General features: G+C 32.0%; 1 protein-coding gene across 2 annotated transcripts in view; it reads right to left on the minus strand.

The window, feature by feature from the left end:
• Positions 1 to 21,903, minus strand: part of Frl (formin-like protein) — a 268,117-nt gene that overhangs the window by 231,873 nt on the left and 14,341 nt on the right. The gene's annotated exons all lie outside the window — the stretch shown is intronic.

A 21,903-nucleotide genomic window follows, 5' to 3' on the forward strand; every position in this document is an offset into this window, starting at 1 on the left:
ATCAATCCATATAAATACATATTTCGATGGAAACTCTGTGCGCGAACCACTGAAAGTGGGAAGATTTTGAAGACATTAGTTGGACTTCTCGGTTTGAATCGGAATCAGCTCGAACGGCTGACGAGGTAGCGATACCGAAATAACAGTTATATCGTTCAATTGATTCCGATTCATACGTGAAAAGTTTGACTAATTTGTGCTGCAACGTCACAATATTTGGCTTCTTCTATGTACGAAATTAGATTATATCCAATTGTTGATTACTTTTTGCAGCATTTCGGGCCGTATATCGGTACTGACGCGGCGAATATTGTCTATCAAATCATCAATCCTACAAAAACTAATCCAGTGGCGTTAAATCACACGATCTTGGAAGGCCTAGTTAAAGGTCCAAACGCAAAATGAGCACTCAACAAACTTCTTAGAAAAAAACGAATGTAGCATGCGCTATGTAACATCCTGCGCAATATTCTTAAAAACGCAACTCGCCATATCAAAGCGATTCAATTCCGCAACAAAGTCATTCATTATGGTTCTATAGTACTTAGTCGCAATTAAATGTAATTTTCTGACTGATATGAATTTTTATAAAGTAAATACAAATGATTTCATCAAACTATAAAGCATGTCAAACAGTCAGGTTTTTGGATGTAACGGCGTTTCAACAATTAATTGAGGATTATTTTCACTCCAAATGCGGCTGTTTTGTTTATTGATGTAGACGGTATGGTAGGCATTCCATAGAATAAATACAAATCTAATGCCTACGTGTCTTGCTTGATATTACGATATACAACAGCAATAACTTCTTTGGTACGCAGTGTATGACTTCTCCGAGATGTGAATTATCATTTTGGTTAAACGTCGTGCAAAATCGTTTCATCGTTAATCGAGTTAATATGATGGACGATTCTGTCGATAAAATTAGCGTAGTTCAAAAGTGTGTCCAATTTAAAGGCCTATACCTCTAATAAACACATATTTATATGTGTATATATTTAAAATTAAAACTTTTCAATTTTCTACACAACGTCGAATTTGACCTCTACCTGTACAAATTTTGAGGATTGCATACTTATTTTTATGAAGATGACTCCAGAGAAGTTGGCGCGGTTCCGGGAACTAAATATACTTAGTAATGTTGATCTTATTTATAAGTTTAATTGTAATAACCACTGAAAACTTGCCTTTGAATACCAAAGTTGTTCGCGAACGAAATATTTCGCAGCAGATCATCGCATGCTTGTTCATAATGTCGCCACCATATTATCAGAACAGTTAATTCTGAATGGTTTTCATTCGATTGATTTATTTATTTATTTTAACACTATCATTTGTTTGTCTGAAATGTTCAGAGAATATTGAAATTATAGCCGTCCAAGATGCATCATTCTCCACCTCGGCTATACCCATTCTGACCTGCTGAAACTGGTAACTTTGAGCACTAAAAACATCGATGTATGGTCCATTATAAACAAATGGCAGCTTGAAATTAGACGACACACGGTCAAAAAAGCGGAGGATGCATTTTAAATGTATATTTCGGTATTCAATTTTTCATCAATTGAAATTAAACAACTGACAAACATATAATATCGATAAAAGCATTATAATTGAGTATTTTACTGCATTTCAAAATATAAAAATACCAATCTCATTGGCTGACACATAAAAATCTCTTTATTAAAATGGTTTGAGCAGTGACTGAAAACTATATCTTTTCCAAGCATATGAAATATAAATAGGCCATATAAGTCCCTATAATGTCCCTTTTGTAATTGTACAAGAATATATATTTACCATTAGATGTATCACTGTATCAATAATTCTAAAATTTCAGACGTTTCTGTTTGTTGCATCTGTCCCTAAAATTTCTAGCTTGTAATTTGCTATCAATAATAAACTAACCAAACTTAAACTCGAAAATCAAATAATGAGACAATAAGATTGGCTGAGTCTACGGGTATATAGTATGACAATAGACGAGATAACAACATAGTTAGACGGGACGAAATATTTTTTAAAATAAAGAAATAAAATGTCTATATTAAATCCACGCTACTGTTAGCTGTACAAAAAAAACGACCTTCACCTGCTACTAAAAATATTTATTTTAATTGAAGAGTAATACTTATATATGCATGTACCTATGGTGCTATTTCACTGAGAGAGCTTTTATTTTTTAACGTCAATTAAACTTTGGTTGCTCTTTACAATATACGTATTTGAAAAAGGAAAGGAATTTTGGCCAACATCAAAAGTGTTGAGTTTTAAAAAATACTTATAACAGTCAAGAATGTAGCAGGATGAAAAATAAAATAATTAAACACAGGTACAACATAAGAGAAAAAATTCTGAGAGGAAAAACTAAATACATCAGACCAGTTTGTAACATTTAAAACATAAAGTGAACGCTATTTGATTGGAAATGAAATGTAAGTTCAATTCAAACGCCTAAAGAAGTAACAAACAGCTAAAAAATGAAAGAAGAAAAAGTAAACCGTGGCCATCACCTGGGAATATTGATTTTCCAATGCGGGTTTTCACCATGTAGTAACTAAATGATATGCAATAAATAAAAAGATGATATATTCACATGAGCAGTATTGTAATTATTTACTATTTTTATAATTTCCGAGAAATACCAACTATTAACTATTGCTGTTAGCAGAGGATAAATCATACAGTTTTGATTTAAACGCCCCATAGGTACTCATTTATTATTGGTTAATTCAAATGACTTACATATCATGTTCACATCTTTTTGTCTCTTGAACACACGATTGTATTATCCCACATATAGTAATATATCTTACAAGCACATACAGAGGTGGCTTTGATTTGCAATTTAATGTAAATTATAATACATGTACCTAAATGATAATCTTATTTATTTACTGGTATTTATTTTTTTAAATATGTTGAAGAAATATAAAAAAAAATTGTAATTTACATTTACCAAAAGAATTTAAAAGTTCTATAATTTAGAAGTCTGAGATTAAAAGAAAACACGGACATATTATAATTTAAAGACCTAATATAGATTTTATATACACGCATGTCCAAAAGTTTGGAATACGTACAAATAATATATCTACGCCTATGGTGGTTTTAAAACTGTTGTTTATATTCATTCTAGAGCGTTTTTAAATGAAAATGATAAAAAATTTGAATCGTTTTTGTATGATTTTGGTCACATTCAACTGATTAGCGTATTTACACATTATTTCAGTCCTTGTTTAAATTTGAGTTAAGCCGTTTAAGAATGCCTAGAAAGGTGATATCTCATTTTGACAGATCTAGAGTAATTGCTTTGTTACAACCGGGCTTTAGTCAAAGTTATATCGCGAATATTGTTGATGTTACTCAGAGTGCTGTATCGAAAATTAAAAAAAAAATCCAAGATACAAATGACGTCAAGGATCGTCCCAGAAGTGGTAGAAGTCGATGTACAACAGCAGCAAAAGACCGGCAAATAACGTTGATAGCTCGTAGAAATCGTCTGGAATCTACAAGTGGTATATCCAGAGAAATTTCTAGGCTTCAAAGACTGAATATTTCAAGGCAAACAATAATACGCAGACTAAATGCGGTAAATTTGCATCGTAGAAGACCGCTACGTGTTCCTAAACTAACCTACCAATACAAAATAGTAAGGTTGCAATGGGCTAGAGAAATGGTGCATCATGGTCCTAACTGTATCTGATTCGCGAAGAACACTGGTAGAAGAGTCACTGGTGCTGTGTACATCGAGGAAGTTTTAAATCCTGTCGTACGTCTATTCCGAGGGGTAGTAGATGATGAATTTGTGTTTATGCATGACAACGCACCTCCTCATCGAACAGCAGCAGTACAAAATTTTCTGGAAGAAGAAGGAATATCTACATTACAGTGGCCCTCGAATTCCCCCGACATGAAGGTTATTGAACATGCTTGGGACATTCTCAAAACAAGCATCAAGAAGCGAAACAATCCCTCTATTGCACTTCGAGAATTAAAAGATGCTGCTCGTGTAGAATGGGAAAGAATTCCGCAAGCCCAGCTCGACCAGTTAATCGGCAGCATGTCCAATCGCCTACAGGCATGCATATAGGCCAATGGAGGAAATACTAATTATTAGTTTTATTAAAAATTATTTTTTTCTTTATTAATTTATTTTTAAAGGTAAGTTGTACATTGTAAGTTTTTCACTCCAACAGAATAAATAATTTTTTTGCATATCGTTTATCTGGTTTTGAGATTTATTTAGTATTGTTGAGAATTGAAACAAAATTATGTTTAACTATACAGAAGAGTGTATATATAAAAATCAATAAAAAGATGAATTATTCCAATATTCCAAACTGTTGGACATATGTGTAATAGTTTACACTTATTTTCTGGCGACAACAAGAACAGTCAAATAACAATGTTTTGATGTAATACTGGAGATAAGATAGAATTGAATTAGATATAAAAGACCAAAATAAAGAACTAGAATATTGTGTCCTATGGAACTCATTTAACTTTAAAGAACTAACTAGAGACTGAACAAACGAAAATGGGAACATAAATCGTAAAGCCAACCGGAATTAAACAAAAAGCTATTCAAATAAGTGTTGGAAGAAGTTTTTAGAAACCAGTGGGATCTACTGAAGTATAAACAAAAACGTACAATACCAATTATCCGTGTATTATTATTACGAATTAATTATTATTCTGTCCTCTTGAGCTTGATAGCACAGCATCTCATTATAGATTCAAAAATGTGTCCGAAACACTAGAGTGTCATTCAAAAAATTTAAGCGACTCGTAAGCATTTCTTCATTAGAAACGTGTCTTTACTCGCTATCTTTCATTGTATCCTCCCTTATTATGTGATTCAGGTAGTTGATACAATATGTTCGGGGTTAACATAAAACGAAAACGAAAGATTTGCCGATTCAGTGCCGAATAATTGGGTATAAATATTTGGAAAATGAAATTTTATTATAATCTAAATGTATTCTAGTATTAGACAATTTAAGTTAGTAAAACATTACATTTTTGTACACAAAATGATTTAATAATAAATAACAGTTTTTAAGTTTATAATCATTTACAATAACTCCGTAGAGTTTAGTTTAAATTAAATGGCTAAAGAATATTTGAAAAGCTGGTTAAAAAACATAACTTAAAAAAAAGTTCTACAACTATTAGGAGCCAATATATATATATATATATATATATATATATATATATAACAAATAAACAATATAGGGACTATATATAAATTACAAATATCTTGTTGCAAATTGTTGCAAAACAAATGTTTCGCAACAATTTGCAGCAAAATAATAGCGTAGGAATCGTGATAAACAAAGTTTCTGTAATCTGTAGACATAGTTTCATATTATAAAAATTTCCAAAATAATAAAAAATCATTGAAGCCAGTGGCAAATGTCAAACTAGAACTGATTAAGTATGTATTTGGGTATAGGTTCGATCCAACATGCGGGTATCAGAGTAATTCACATTAGTGAATATATTTATCTTCCATAAGTAGTTTTTAATCATTATTTACCTTATGCAATATTTCTATTCGATATTCTTTTGTTTGGAATGATCTACCTTTAGACCATTCGTAGAGAACGGGTCCAAATAGGTAAATAGACGTGCTTTCCACCTCTCTTGGTGAACGACTAATCAAAGAGAAACAGTACAGTGAAAAAATACTACTAATCCGCTAATAGTTAATAGAAAAAACCGCTAATCCGCTAAGAAAATTAAATCTTATGTGAGAAACAACATCGTATGAATACCGCGAATGAAAACGATATATGCGATAACCGAAACCTACTTATCTGAATATCGCGAGTGTATGTAACAGTTATATTGGTAAGCTTTTTTATAAAGTTGATTTAATTATTGTCTGTATTAACATTTAATTACTTCTCCTAATTATTTTGAACCACACCTATTGATATAGTCTTCAGGGGGCTTACGGTATTTTTTTGCGTTTATTTTTTTCATTCGATCGTGTAACTCTTCAAGAATATCTAGCTAAAAATTTCAGAGTGATCGGAGCAAAATTGATGGAGTAGTAAGCATTAGAAGTGAGTGAGTTGAGTGAGTGAGGTAAGTGAGTTGAGTGAGGTGAGCGATTGAGGGTGAGTGATTAAGGTGACTGAGTGAGTGGGGCGATTGAGTGAGGCGATTGAGTGAGGCGATTGAGTGAGGTGAGTGAGTGAGGTGAGTGATTGAAGTGAGTCATTGAGGTGAGTGAGTGAGTGAGTAAGTGAGTGAGTGAGTGAGTAAGGTGAGTGAGTAAGGTGAGTGAGTAAGGTGAGTGAGTGAGGTAAGTGAGTGAGGTGAGTAAGTAAGCTGAGTGAGCACTCACATAGAAATTGAAATAGGTACAGTGTCAAGTTCTCATAATTATGCACGTGCGGCAGATAAGATTCGGCTCGTTGTTGAAAAAAGGCAGAGTTCATCGAAAGCAGGAGTAAAAGATGCTCTAGATATTTTAGCAGGAAGCACGTCGCAATAATAGACGATACTGTGAATATCGGGAAAAAATAAGCTTTTTTAAAGCGTTTTTCTCGGAATAATTTTTTTCATCGATGCTTTACAGATAAATATTAATAAATTACTAGGTCGCAACGTCGATATATTAGTCAAATTTTAACAAAAATTTTCAAAATTTCAAATAATTCGTCTTTTTTTTACTTCTAAAATTTGAAAAAATGATAAAATTCACAATGCCTTGACGTTATGACTTTGCCACCTAGGAAAACTCATAAACAAACGAAATCTTTTTGGTTTTGTCAACAGATGATTCGATTATAAATTACGATGAACACCGCAAAGTAACTTTTTTTTTCATCTTGGAAAATTAACGGCTATTTTCTTAATTTTTAATATTTTTGTACCAAGATTTAAGATAATACTCTTAAAATATTGTCCTATAATGTATTAATGTTATAAATAAATTTAGATTAAACAATTTTTCTTAAAAATATGTTTAAAACATTGAAAATAAACTTTACTCCCTCCCCCTTAAAACTCTGAAATTATCTGAATAATTTTGCATATGTACATGCCTTAATTGTACAATAAGTATGAGGATTTTAGTTACTTGCTTTCTTTCCTTCTCCACCCCGCGATATCTTGTTACATAGCAAAGACACAGCTAGTTCATTATCATCATTACAAACACCACATAATATTCTGAAATAGGTAGATTTTTTATTCAAAATGCCATTTTGTAAAACTTCTGGAAAAATCGTTAGATTTTTTAGTAATCAGGAGTAAGTAAAAACTCTATGCACAAATTATGTAATATTGAACAAATTAAGCGTGTTGCGATACGATATTCGTGCAAATGACACAAATATGCCCGCTCCCGCAGTTACCGCATTGAGACAAGTCATAACCTCTCGGGCGAAATGCACACATCTTTTGTCGAATATTCGGTATTCGGCCAAATCACTATTCATTGCATCTCTATCTTTTCTCTACATCTTTTTCGATTTTGTTACTTTTTTAAATCAAGTGTTGAGATATATTCTTACGTATGGAAGTATACATTGTGACGAATTATTCTTGAAAAACCTTTAATACTATACTATCATTGAATATTTTATATTTATGGAGAATAGATGACAACAATTGTAATTAAAGTAACATATTTTTGATGTATAGACTTCCAGACCCAAAATTAAACCATTAAAAAGCCTGTAAATATCATGTTTATCTCGAAATCATGTTTAAAAAGCTTATTAAATATAAAACTGATATATAAACGTAATATTAATAGGTTATATTATTTTTACGATGTTTGTTTGAAAGCGACTTCCGAAAAAGAAATCGAAACGTCAAAAATGTGTAACTTTAATATAATAATAATAATCGTGGTTTGTTCGCAAAAACATAATATTTAGTTATGTACCAAGGGTATTAAATAGATGTTTATGCCCAGAAGGCGACGATGTTACAAACCCGAGGGCCTCTGGCCCGAGGGTTTGTAAGTCGCCCGAGTCGTTCGTTATTGCATCTACAAATAAATATGTTCTAAAAAATCCGAAAATTCGATTTCATTTTGACAATATATTTACTAGTAGACATTCTATAGTCCGTTTTATGTTGCTACGCTACGGAAATGCTGTCAAACGTGTCAAACTAAAACCCTGAAAACATTTTTGAGATCCCTAACCGGATCCTTTCAGAATTGCCAGTTTTATGTGAATTCTAAATAATGTTTTGAAATCTTGTCAAATAAAGATGTTTCTAATAGGTTATCTTTTTGTTTGTATTTTTACCCCCGTGCGGGCCATAAAGTACACTTTATGCCCGCGCGGGCATAAAGTACACTATTACGTAGTTGGTAACTAAGCAATAAAAACACAATAAACTAGTATGACATAAAATATTTTAAGTACAACATGTCACAAGAAAATAGTTTCAGACCATTCACAAATTACCACCATCAATGTTATAGAAGCCATTCCTGTCCTCCATAAAGGTAGTACTAATAACGGAGAATAAAAAACCTAGTTGTGTAGGCTTGAGGCATTTGCAATCTGGTTTACGATTTACAGCCAACAAAAAATGAAAACGATTACAAGTTTACTATTTTGCAAATCGATTCATCCTCAAGACATAAATACCGATTTCTACTTCTGCCTAATTATATGTTAGTGATCGCAGTAAAGAAGATGTAAGAAGGTATCTGATTAGAAGATAATTTTTTGTTTAATTCTGCAGTCAGCAGCACTAAGAAAACATGGTCGCTTTGCAAAGTAAGTTCTTACACTATGCAGAGATATATACAGTATGAGGTAAGTCAAACAAATTAATTATGTAGTATCTTAGTTTAAGTACGTTTTTTCAGATTTTCTTTTATTTGTTAAGTCATATGGGCGAGCTTAATGAAATAGTTGATGTTTTTTTATTAGAAATGTTGTTTATGCTATACATAAGTAATTTCAAATTTTTTAACTGTGGATCCGACTATATCAATAATTTTAAGTAATTCAAGAGTGTAAAATATTTTTATTACTACAATAATTGTTGTTAAATATTGATCATTATATTGAAAGGAAGAAACAAGGAATTTTAAACTATGTATTAAAAGCGCAAATATTCGATAAACGATTAAGTAGTTCATGATTAATTGTAAGATATTGTGAAACAGACATAACAATATTAAAATATACTGATGGCCAAAAAAATGCAACACCTAGAAGGGCAAATATTTTTTTTATTTATTTATGGAAGTGTACATTATAATATTCTTATTATCTGATAACATTATAAGCAAATTTGCAAAGTCATTTTCATCAAAAAATTAATAATGAGTGGCTCCTCCTTGATTTTCTAGACACTCATTTACTCTATAGGGCATTGATCGAATTAGGTGGTCGATATCATTTTGCGGAATACTCATCCAGATTTTTCTTATGGCATACCACAAGTCTTCTGAGTTTGTTGAAGGACATGGCAATAAATTTAGGTTTCGACCTACCATATCCCTCACATGTTCGATGGATGACAAGTCTGCTGATCTTGATGAGGTCTTGATGATCTTGATGAGGAAAATGAGGTCTTGCGTTATCCTGTTCGCATTTGGAACGGTTTCTAGCCAGGGAAGTAAAACCCGTTGCAGTATTTCACTTAGATATCGTCCAGCTGCCAGAGTGCCGTTAATACGAACTATAGGTGATCTGCTTCCCAAACATATAGCACTCCTTACCATAATGGTTGGTTGCCTTGCTGTATAACGTTCTACAGCCAAGTCTATATTTCGTCACTCACCTCGAAAATATCTTACCCTTATGCGCCCATCAGAGCCGCCCAAACAAAACCTAGATTCATCACTGAAGCAGAGACAATTCGATTGGCCATTCCAGTTTTGCTGAGTACTGCACCGTTTTATGCGCCGAGCCTTATTCTGTGGTGTCAAAGGTGGACGGTAAGCTCTCAGTCCCATTCCAAGTTCTCCTTGATTAACTGTTCTTCTTGAGACTACCCTTCCTGTAGCTGTAACTAAATCATCTCTTACTTAATGTACACTGTCTCATCTATTTCTGAAGGCAAGAAGTCTAACAACGCAAATCATGGCCTTGCAATATACTAGGACGTCCAGACCCTCCACGATGCCGATAAGTCTCATCATTTTACCACTTTCTCCAAACACCGTTGATGGATTAGCTTCAACTCTTCGTGAAATTCCCGTAAACCGGAGTCGCTTAAATGACGCAATTGACGATGACCGCAAGCTTTCGTCATTTTAAATTTTTTGGGTAAATCAAAAATAATCCAAAATGACTAAAAATTACAAATAAACTAAATACACATAAATAAACTTTTTTATCTTTTTTGTTACGTGTGTGAGTTTTGTTAGCGAAAAAAAAAACTTTAGTTAAAGGTAAAAAGTTTATCGCATATATATTTTTAGATAAGACTTACAAAGAAATTCTTTTGATTCAAATAAATAAACGTATACAAAGTATTACATTTTTTTTTGCCATCAGTATACATTATCAGTAGCATACGTATCAGAGGTTGTGGTGTCGGCATTCGAGGACAAGTGTTTGAAGATAGTAAAGAATTCCAACAGGAAAGTGCCTGGTGGAATAAAATACTTGCTTATCAAAAGCGCAGAAGTCAAATAAAAATTTAATTTCGTCAAAAGCTCAGGTAAATGGGACGAATATAGCAAAGCTCTGGCTGAAGATAAAATACTTAGAACTTAGAAGGACAAAAAGAGAATCGTGTGGCAAAAGAAGAGGTAAAATAAACTGGTTTGAGTCATATAAATTACCAGGTCCAAACGGTATTTACAAAATACAAGGGAAATGAGCTTCTGTACAAAAAGTTATGTATGATACTACAGGCTAGCTAGTACTGGGGTACATACCAAAAGCCTGGAAACTCATAAGGGTATCTTTTACACGAAAATCTGGTAAAAGTGGACCGGAAAAAGCTAAGTCCCTAAACCGATAAGTCTGATATCATTTGAACTGAACCTTTCAGAAAAATTGCTCAATAGACACATTAGGGATGGATACTGGTTGAACGTCCGGTACATCAGAGTCAGTATGCGTATAGAGCATGATTACAACATATAGTACAGAGGTTGGAGTACGTCCTGGAAACTAGAGGTAATTCTGGGCGCATTTCTCTATATAGAGGAAGTATTCGACAACACCTCCTACAAAGCAATGACAAGGACAATTCGTCTAAAAGAAATAGACGAAACAAAGTGTAGATGGATAGACTGTATGCTGATGACCCTTGTAACACGGGATACAGCACAGATAGCCACAGGCTATTCATAGGGGGAGTATTAGCTCCTCTCTTATAGAATCTCTTCATGGATGGGCTGATACCTAAATACAGCAACGACAGACATCATGCCCTGAGCTATGCGGATGGCCTGTCATCTTAGCCAGCGGAAAATCTAATGGCACAGAATGTAGTTGCAGAATGGACTTATAATGTCGGGCTTAAAATAAGCCCCCCATCTAAAATCATGAAATTTAGCAAAAGGAGGAATTTGGAGGTACTGGGTTCTCTAAACCTAATTGGTATCGATCTAAATCTGGTTGACGGTTTCACTAGTCATACGTTTCGTCTTTCCAAAACCAAACGTCCCGTGTTGCTACCAACATCATTAGCTTACCCAAATAATGCTGTAGCCATTAGTCCCAAAAAATTGCAAATATCAATCAAGTTTAAAACACCATTTTAGAAGTGGCTACTAATGAGTAAGCCTAGTGGCCTACTAATGAGTAAGCTGACAAAGTAGTCCCTGAGGGGCCAAAGTAGCCAGATAATGAATATGATTTTGTTCCATAAGATTATATTAATAATTACCAGTTTTTGTAGTTACTATAGTTTGGAAGTAAAAATATAAGTGATTGTATTTCTGTATTTTTCTTTTCGTTTCTCTTCTCTATTTTTTTTTTCGTTTCATGCAAAAACAGCATTAGTCCAGTATTTCAAATGTCATTTTTCAAAAAACCTTTATTTTTTCCGAGGCGATTTATGTTGTTATTGAGAAAATTATATGAGATAAGGTTTTACGAGCCGTTTTACCCTCACCAAGTTAAAAAAGTCGCAAAAGAATTTTCTGTGTACACCTTATATATCAATAGATTTACCTACACACCTGTTATATGTCAGCTGCCAGTTGACAAATGGTTCCGGTCTTGACTAAGGTTTTGAACTGTGCTAAGTTACACGTTGTCCGGTAATGCAGATCCAATGCTTACCGACATTGGCGCCAATGACGTCAGAATTCAACTTTGACCGTCTGGCCCAAGTAGCCATACTCTACATGTTTCCGTTCCATATGTCAGCAAAGCATGAGGAAATAATGTTCCAACTATTCGGAACTCAAAGACTTCAAGACAGAATGTATCCTTGTCGTACGCCTTTAAAATGATTCTTAAATCATTTTATATCCGTATCAATATATTTAGCAGTCCTGAATTGGGCCGTCGATACCACGGCAATTTAAATTTTTGAACAATTTTAATACATGATTTTTTTACAATTCTTCAATTTTACTATGACTATAAGTAGCATAGTTCTCGTATTCCTCCATCGTCTTTCACTGGCTTAATAAACGAAGTTTCCGATAAAATATATCCTGTATGCATAACTGTTTTATGTTGTAAATGTAAAGTGACATTAGTTGACTCTTTAACCGACAATGATTCTGCAAGTGCAGTTCGTTTCGAGCCTTTTCCGAAAACTGTTCACGGTTATTTGAATTCAAACGGAAGTGACGACGCTTGAACCGGATATAAGGTCGATATAGAATATAAAAAACCTCTATCTTCTTGAAAAGCCACCACGCGTACCAAATTAGTAAATTATCTGTTTGGGTTTTTCATGAGCGTAACACTTACCAAATATTAAGATGTCTACATTTGGTACAAAGGGGATTACAAAATAAAAATAGTTGTAAAATGCACTATGAATCACTATAATCATAATTAAATGGAAATGATTACACTTTTTCTATATAGGTATAAATGTTGTGGACCCCGAGATATTTTAATTTTTCGTAAATTGTACAGACAAAAAAAATCACAACATGAAACCAATAATTTTTGATCAAATCCAATTTTTAGTTATAAATATTAAGAAGCAAAATAAATTATTAATGTATTTATAGTTATCTGGTAATCTACAGAACGTCCACAATCAGGCACTTATTCCAGTACACGTTACGCTTATGCCATGCTTATGTGAAATCTAACAACTTGTATTTTTCCTTCCTTACGAAGTAAATTTTATTACTTTTCAAAAATTATAATTGCCTTCCATAACTAAATTTTCAAATTTCAGAGGTTTTTTCAATTATTTAATATATTATGTTGAATATAATTCGTGGAGAGCTTAAGGAAAGCTATCCAACATAATTCTAAATTAATTATGAAACTTGAGAATAGTTTAAGAAAACTTGAAAAGAACTCATGAGTAGTAGGAATGAAAATGGCATGACAATTTGTAATGTAACTGATGATGACTTGTAGTTCGGAAGAGCCAACTATAGATATAACCTTACTTTAAAATACTCATATTTGAAAACAGAATAAGACATTTCTACTTTTCTGTTATTTTAAACCTTACTATTTGAGACGAAATATCGGCCGACCACGTAAAAGATGAGCGACAATCTTCCATAGAGGTATCAATCAGCGAATGAACCACCAGAATAAGAGGGGCAAATAAGAAGACTATTTAGAACACGAAAGGATTATTTAAGCTACCAAGGATTATACAAAACCTAACAGAAGTATGGCAGAGTAATAGTCTTGAAACAACCCAAACCCTATTCAATTTATATAGGTACGATGGCATAATACTAAGCGTATAAAACAACGTTTTAATGATATTAATTTATAAAGAAGATCCTAAGGAAAGGAGAAGATCCACAATTATAGCCCGATATTGGCTGATAAACGTTATGACGACCTCGATACAGGCTTTCGCCTCTTTAAGGAAAGGTGTTCCTGTTTTTTGTTGCGGGGTGTCTGAGTAGGGGGATTAAGAGTATCGTAAGTTTTGGGCTGGGAGATATTGTAGAAGCTAGGAATTAAGAAGGACCGGAATTAAGCAAAAACATAACGAGAATGTTAAAAATGAAAATAGTCAAACTGATGATACCGAACTAGCAGACGCAACCAAAAAGTGAGATACATATGAAGGAAATTAAAACAAATTTTAAGAGAAACTTGGTCAAAGAAGAAACAATAAGATTAGAAAAAAATATATAGAAAAAGCTACACAATATAGATAGACACGTCTTTTACGACCTAAAAATCAAGAGACAACAACAACTAATATAAAGAAGAACTGATTTAAGTTGGCTTGCATACGGAAAACTAAAGAACGTATCTAATAGTAAAATCCATATGAGCCTAGAATAAAGGTATACAATCAATGCGTGCTCCAAATGATCATAAACGTGTAGGTCTGAAACATTAACGCCAGTCGAAAGATTGCAAATAAACTAAGAAATTCTACGTAATGGAGCTTTATCTTTATTTAAAATTCTACGCTTAACCCATTAACGCCCAAATTATTATTTTTTTTTTTTTCAAATTTTAACATTTTACTTATACATAATTATTAGTATGTAAACAAAAAGAGAAATCAAACGATTTCTACCTAGCGAAACCGAATTCAAATTTTTACCACTGTGTTTCATAAAACTTGCGAAACAAACAGCTGGATAAATTACTCGGCAAGGGAATCTAAAATTGCATTCCACATGCCGTTCATCCTGGTCAAAATTCGTAGTGAATTCAGTTTCTGGTACTCCAAACGACATGTGGACAGGATGAACGGCATGTGGAATGCAATTTTAGATTCCCTTGCCGAGTAATTTATCCAGCTGTTTGTTTCGCAAGTTTTAGGAAACACAGTGGTAAAAATTTGAATATCGGTTTCGCTAGGTAAAAATCGTTTGATTTCTCTTTTTGTTTTTAGATGGCGTAGTTACGTCCGTATATAGTTATTACCGCTAACTATTGTCTAGGACGGGAGAGATTTTTGTTTTGGTTCAGAGCAGTGGCTATACCGTTCTGACGAGACCTAAAGAGGTCGAAATACGTATAAGCGGTTGTCGCTGCCCTGTATCAAAACAAAAATCTAATACCGTCATTATGTATTAGTATGTAATATTGTTCTTAATATGGAAATATTCATGACACTGTTTTATATCTTTGCATTTTTGAATTTTGACCAGTCTTATAAATAGATCACTGGGCGTTAGTGTTACCATAATTGCAAGTATGTTTGAAGTTAAAACAGTAAGTAAAGTAAGTTAAAAACAGTTATGGGAATTAAAATTTTTATTTGCTTGTAATAAAAATAAGTTTTTGCTTTATGACCTTGTATAAAACAATGTTACAGTACGTTTTCCACAATATGTTAGTGGTTTGGCTTTACAAGTTTCTTCTGGACAACGTCTCTGCTCTTTATGTTTCTCCATGAAGTGTTCTTTTCCATCGAATTTTATATCCGTAAATACTTTAGATGTTCATCGTTTTTAGAGCAGCCATGAATTTACTAATGCCACATCAGTCAGTCGTGTGAATATTGGCCAATATCACTTCATAGCTCTGATTTTAGTGGCATATTTTCCAACAAACCAGTAGTGTTATCCATGCCTCCTATGACTGTATTATATATTTGCGGTTAAGAAATAAACATTTTCCTTTGAGCTTGTAATTCCATCTACTTGCTTGTGCCAGAGTTTCTATATTATCAATATTAGATGCTATAGTAACAAATTTATTATTGTTCTGTTCTACAAAAAGTATTTTTCCATTACCATCAAATCGAAACTCATATGTTCGACCCGCTTTTTTACTTGTCAAGTGTTTTGTGTCTTGTGTCTCTACATGAAATAAAAAATCTCTGCTGGTAAATAAATTATTAAAAAATACCAAGTGGTTTGCAGGTTTAGAAATGTAATCTGAAGCATTGTACACATCAAGTACTACTCTTGATCCTAATTGATTGTTTTGCCAGTATAAAAGTCAAAATTATAAGAGCATCAGCTACTTTTACAACAAACCCAAAATTTGTAGCAGAATCGAATAAGCTTTCCACGTGTAAATTGCTTCTACGAGTTTTGTCCATATTATTTCAATCATTTAATTTACTTTATTTTTATATTTATTATCCAAAATAATATTTATTTAAATATTAGTTACTGAGGAATAATTTCTCCTAAATATGATAAAATATAAAACTTTAAAAAAATCAAATAATAAACAAATGTAAAATTAAAAAACGATTTTTGCACAGATTTACATTCGACTGAATACTGAAATACTACACATTTTGATAACGCAAGTACTTGCCAGTGTCCACAGATCAGTAAAATAAAACTTAAAATGACGATTCAACAATTTATATTTCCGAGATTTATTCATGAATATAGTTTATAATAAACATTAATCAACAGTAATAATTCCGTAAACAATAAAAAAGGGCCGATATGAAATTTTTATTATTAACTGTGTAAATCAAATCAAAAGCAAATTTGTCCGATGTAAATTTTTGTATTGAAAGGATATTGGAAATATAATACAACAAAAATTATATATCAGTTTACTACAGCCTCCTTACATATCTATGGAAAAATTTTATTTAAATTTGAATAAATTTATGGTTGAAAAAATAAAATTTTCCGTGATCTATAAATAGGACGCTGGCCTATAATGGATTAATGAGCATATCAATTAAATATTCTCATATTTATGCTAAAACTTTGAAAGTAGATAAACTACTATTTCACAAACAAATCAGTATCAGTGATAAATAATAAAACAATCTTTTCTTGGACTTCTAGGAACTTACGGAGACAATTTATTAATAATTGTTTTTAATATAAAGGTTAAAATTCAACATTTTTATTAAGTTGTTTTGTGTGCAGTACTTAATTAGAGCTTAATTGGTCGGCTTAGATTCCTTTGATGGTTTTGGAAATTAATTATTAGTATATTAAAGATCAAATTATGTCTTTTTTACTGCTCAGTACTCAATAATAAATAAAAATACTTCCAATTTGTTTCGCTTTGTTAATAATTTTATTGTTATACCTTGCGTATTTTGTAAATATTAAACTTAATGTTAAGGTGAAAAAGTGGTTTTACGCAATTTAAATTTTTGCCGTATTCCTCAACTCACAGACAATTTATCCTTATCGCGCCCGTTCTTAATAATGAACCTTTTCTTTGAATATATTTCCCTCTATATATCACTCTTAAAAAACAATTCGTATAGCAAAACGTTTATGTATATTATTTTTCAGTTATTAGGAACCTGACACAAATGGCACAGATTTTTGAAAAATCCGTTCTTAATCATGAACCTTTTCTTTGAATATATTTCCCTCTATATATCACTCTTAAAAAACAATTCGTATAGCAAAACGTTTATGTATATTATTTTTCAGTTATTAGGAACCCGACACAAATGGCACAGATTTTTGAAAACGAACATCTTCTTTGTACCCAGATTTAGGCGTTGGCCTCTATAACAATTTGCCGATATTTTGCTCGACCTTGTGCGGCATGTACAATTGATCAGCTGATGAGCCAGTTAATTGACGAAGATTTGGGAATCACGAATATTTCTTCCTATGATTTTCTCTATTGCACTCTATCTTTCCGTTGAGAACTAACTGCAGGATTCAGTATCTGTTACCTCTGATTATATGTCCCAGCCATGGGCGTCGGCAGCTGAGTGCAATTGCACCCCCTGTCCGAAAAGAAAGTACATAGCTATACATGTATACTTCTACATATATTTTATATTTGTTAATAGTATGTGTAAATGCAAATGCACCCCCCTGAAAATAATTCTGTCGGTGCCCATGGATCCAAATATTTAGCTTTTCTCTTTGTTATCATTTTTGTCAAGTCACTTTCGACTTGACCTATTCTATTTAGTAGTTTTATGATTTAAATGTGTTGGACCCACGATATTTTAAGAATTCTACGATAAGCCACATCTTGAAGGATTCTAACTTGTTGATCATATTAATTTTCATGATCCAGGTATAGTAATACAATTATTGTTTGTAATGACAATTACTTTTTTAACTAAAAAGATGGGATGTTGTACTCCGCGAGGGACCGAGGAGAGGAAGCATAGCTTTCTTATCGTTTTTATGTTTTTTATGTTTTATTTTATTCTGTTTTATCTTATTTCTATTTGATTCGATGATCGAAATTCTGAAAACAACTGGAGTTGACGAACAAGACTTGCGAATTATCTCAGAACTATACTTGCACCAAACGGCAACAATTGAAATAGAGCACACAGCATCCGAAGATGTACAAATCCGACGAGGAGTGAGACAGGGTTGCGTCTTATCACCGTTACTGTTTAATTTATATTCGGAGTCTACATTCAGAGAAGCATTAGGCGAGGTCCAAGGTGGAATTAAGATTAACGGAATCAGCATAGACAACATCAGATATGGTGATGATACCGTCTTGATAGCAAGCAATGCACAAGAACTACAAAATATAATAAATGCGGTAGTTCACCACAGCGAAATGTTCGGTTTACATCTAAACGTTTCCAAAACTAAAACTTTAGTATTTTCAAAGACACCAATAAACGTACATGTGTAGGCCAAGGGTCAAATAATAGAACAGGTAAATTCCATAAAATATTTGGGATCAAATATCAATAGTCAGTGTAATCCAAAAAAAGAAATCCTATCAAGAATCGAACAAGCAAGGAAAGTATTCATGAGCATGAAAACATTTTTTACAAGATCAGACCTTAGTCTGCAGCTTAGAATGCGAATGATCAGATGTTACGTTTTTTCTGTCTTAATGTATGGCTGTGAACGTTGGACAACGGACTCTGCAATAGAAAAAAGAATAGATGCCCTTGAGATGTATATATACATACGAATGCTGAGAATTCCATGGGTACAAAGAGTTACTAATGTTAAGGTACTTCGTCGCATGTGTAGACAAAAAGAAATACTAAGAATAATCAAAGAGAGGAAAATGCAATACTTGGGTCATGTGTTGAGAGGCGAAAGATACGAATTACTTCAAGTTATACTGGAAGGAAAAGTACAGGGCAAAAGATCAGTAGGAAGACGCCAGAACTCGTGGCTGAAACACCCGAGGAGACGTTTCAACCGCTCATCCGCAGAAATCTTTCGCGCAGCAGTTTCCAAAACTACAATTGCCTTTTGGATCGCCAACCTCCGAAAGGAGACAGCGCCATGAGAAGGAGAATTTGATTCGATAATCGACTCCGTTCAATAATCGATTCCATTCGATAATCGATTCGATAATCGACTCGATTGGATAAGCGATTCGATAATCGATTTGATTAGTTTCGAAAAACGATACGATATTTGATTAGATTCGATAATCGATTCGATATTTGATTAGATTCGATAATCGATTCGATTAGGTTCGATAATCGATTCGATATTTAATTATATTCGACGTATTTTATTTTATTATATTTCGATTTGAATCAATAATCGATTCGAATAGATAATCGCTTCGAATCGATAATTGATTGGATAAGATTCGATATATTCGATTCGATGCGACTAGATTCGATTTATTTATTTATTCGTAATGTGAAAGTTTAAATTCAGCATTTTAGGCATATTTTAAATGCCTCACATTTGTTGCCAAAAACCAAAACCGAAATTTGATGGCATAAGTTTTGAAGATTGGGCTTTAACAAAGGAATTTTTACAGTGACCGGTTAACAAAAAAGTGATAAATTTTAATGACCTTATGAGAATCGTAACAAATGGCAAAAATCGCGCAATGTTTATTTATTTAACACTTTTATAGACACTGACTTTAATTGCGGCAAAATGCAAAAATTGCATAAGAAAGCTGCTCTCATCAGCTTTAAAACGCTTTTTATTTTTTTCAATGGGAAACTGATCAAAAGATATCGAATTGATACAAATTTTATTTAAAATTGATCTCGCGTGTGTAGCCTCGAAGCTTTAAGTGATATTTTTGTGAGAAAGGTTTATGTTACACAAATAGTGCTAATTAAAATTTTTGTTTAAAATTGTCTCAGCTACATTTTTTATTTTAAACATTTTTTTCTACGACGCATAGATTCTTGGTAAATGGGTTTTTTCCAATACGAGCGGAAGTGGTTTTAGGGTGAAGCAGGGGGGAAGTAATCGTAAACTTTTTTAAATATTTTTTATTGACCTAAAATTAACATTCTTAGAAAAATTCATCTTCGTATGATTTGTAGAAGTTCAGTGGCATGATGACGAGTTTAAATAAATTAATTTATTTATAACAAAACTAAAGCATCTTCGGCATTTGGTAATGCGTTTTTTAGATGGCTCTATTTGAGTTACGTTGGATTAAAAAAAATAAGAGAATTGCTTTACTGGAAGTCGAGAAAATACATTTTTATACGTCTACCGATTTTAATATTTGAAATTCAATTTGTTTCAACCAAATTTTTTTGGTATTGTTTTTATTATTTTAAAATATGTTACAAATATCTTGAAGATATAAAAATGTTTATCGAAAAAGAGCTCCGAAAGGAAAATGTAATGGTTTAAAGATTATCATCCTATTGTTTATAACTTTGTCGCAAATGCCGTCAACTTTGACCATTTGTATCTCAGGAACCACTGCTCGTAATTCATCTTTTTTTCTTTTATAAGAAAAGTCTTGCCGAGTATTTTCCAACGCCACCGGTTCCTGAATTTAAACTAATAGTTACCGAGATATTCTATGTGTTTATTCTATTTATTTATATATTACTAATTTTTTTTTTTTAATTTTGATGTATTATTCCATTTCAATTGCAAAAAGGTCTGTGTATGTCTTTATCCATAATAAGTCAAGCCCAGACAACAATGAACTTTATCTAATTCTAGTACATACATTTAATAAGTGGGACATTATTTTAAAATATTTTATATACAAGCACTAATCAAAAAACATGTTTTTTTAAACATATTTATCTTCCTGTTTGATGTTTTGTCTACGATGCCTAACGCCAGCGACAACGACATTTGAAAATAAATGCTATTATCCCCTTATTTATTTTGAATTTTGTGGTTTTACGCGCATGGTGTGTGACTCGGCTACAGTTTGAAAATAGACCGTCAATAAAATTCTGAGTCTTTTTCCTTCAACCCTACTTCTCGGGTAACATATGAAGTGACAAATATAGATTCTAGATTAGGAACGAAAATAAAACATGTGAGGAAGTTACGATGGTAAAGCTAGTTTGTGGACCAGTAATAAAACGATTTTAATGAGGGATGTCGATGTGAGTCAAACCTAAAGCATTTTGTGCTTAGAGCTCTTATAAAGTGTCACGCTAGTGCATTTTTAATTGAAAAAAAATATATAAAACGTTATGAATGTGGTTTATTAGTTCTTAAAAGTTAATAATTATATATAAAATTATAGATATACCGTACTGATGCAAATTAATCACAAACATTCCAACTTGGCTGCATTGTACTGCTGGTGAAGATCAATAATTCAAGAAATATGTGTTTGTGTTGCCTATCATCTTTTGTATTATATATATATATATATATATATATATATATATATATATATATATATATATAAATATATATATATATATATATATATATATATAAATATATATATATATAAATATATATATATATATAAATATATATAAATATATATATATATATATATATATATATATATATATATATATATATATATATATATAAATATATATATATATATATATATATATATATATATATATATATATATAAATATATATATATATAAATATATATATATATAAATATATATAAATATATATATATATATATATATATATATATATATACAGGGTTGGCTATTCAAAAGAGTCAACCCTGAAATT

Source organism: Diabrotica undecimpunctata, chromosome 2 (genome assembly GCF_040954645.1).
Source record: "Diabrotica undecimpunctata isolate CICGRU chromosome 2, icDiaUnde3, whole genome shotgun sequence".
Lineage (NCBI taxonomy): Eukaryota > Metazoa > Arthropoda > Insecta > Coleoptera > Chrysomelidae > Diabrotica > Diabrotica undecimpunctata.